Below are 910 nucleotides of genomic sequence, written 5' to 3'. Positions count from 1 at the left end.
TCTGGCTCTGGTGCCCATGCGGTACCAGGGATTGAATCCAGGTCTTTGTGGTTTCCAGGCAGGTGCTAGAACACTGAGCTGTATCACTGACTGAGTCTTGCTCTTTGAAGCTTAATTTTCTTGAGGGATAAAGGACATGCAAAAGGTCAGAACCAGGAAACTAGCATGCTCTTTTCTTCACTCTTCTCCTACACTTTTGGTCTTTTCCCTCAATTTGTCTGTCTTCCTTTTTCATGATTTGGTCCCCTATTTTAGTAGAAACCACCTTTCAATGGCATTATAGTACACCTTCTTAAAAGTGTTCAATCACCACTAACAAAGGCAAGGATCAAGGGCTGGGGAGATAGCTCAGTAGAATAAGTTCTTGCTTGGCAAGCACAAGGTCCTAAGTTCATTTCCTGGTGCTGGAAAAAAAAAAAAAAGGCAAGGATCAGGACAGCATAATCCTGAGATGTGACTGTTAATTATATTTGGTAGTTTCCGCCTTAGAGTATTACACAGTAGATCCCCACCTTGTTCATGGGAGGTAGTTCAAAGGCCCCCTACTAGATACTTGAAACTGCAGAAGTACTAAACCCTAAACATTTTTTTCTATACCTAATCTATTATGATTTATAAATTAGGTACAGTAAGAGATTAAAAATAACCAATACAATAGGATAATTATTGCAAAATTATAATTTTGTGTTGATCAACTGTCAATCTGATAAAATCCTTGGGAAACATGATTTACAGGAGGATGGGTTTATTTTGGCTCAGTTTCAGAGGTTCTGATTCACAATCACTTGCTCCACTTTTTTTGAGCCTCTCATAAGGCACTGTGTGGTGGAAGGGGCTGCATGGTGGAGCTAAACCGCTCGCCTCATGGTGGCAAGAAAGCAAAGAAAGAAGGAGTGGAGGTCCTGAAATG

This window comes from Octodon degus, unplaced genomic scaffold, assembly GCF_000260255.1.
Source record: "Octodon degus isolate 3935 unplaced genomic scaffold, OctDeg1.0 scaffold00141, whole genome shotgun sequence".
Classification (NCBI taxonomy): Eukaryota; Metazoa; Chordata; class Mammalia; order Rodentia; family Octodontidae; genus Octodon; species Octodon degus.
This window is presented reverse-complemented; position numbering follows the sequence as displayed.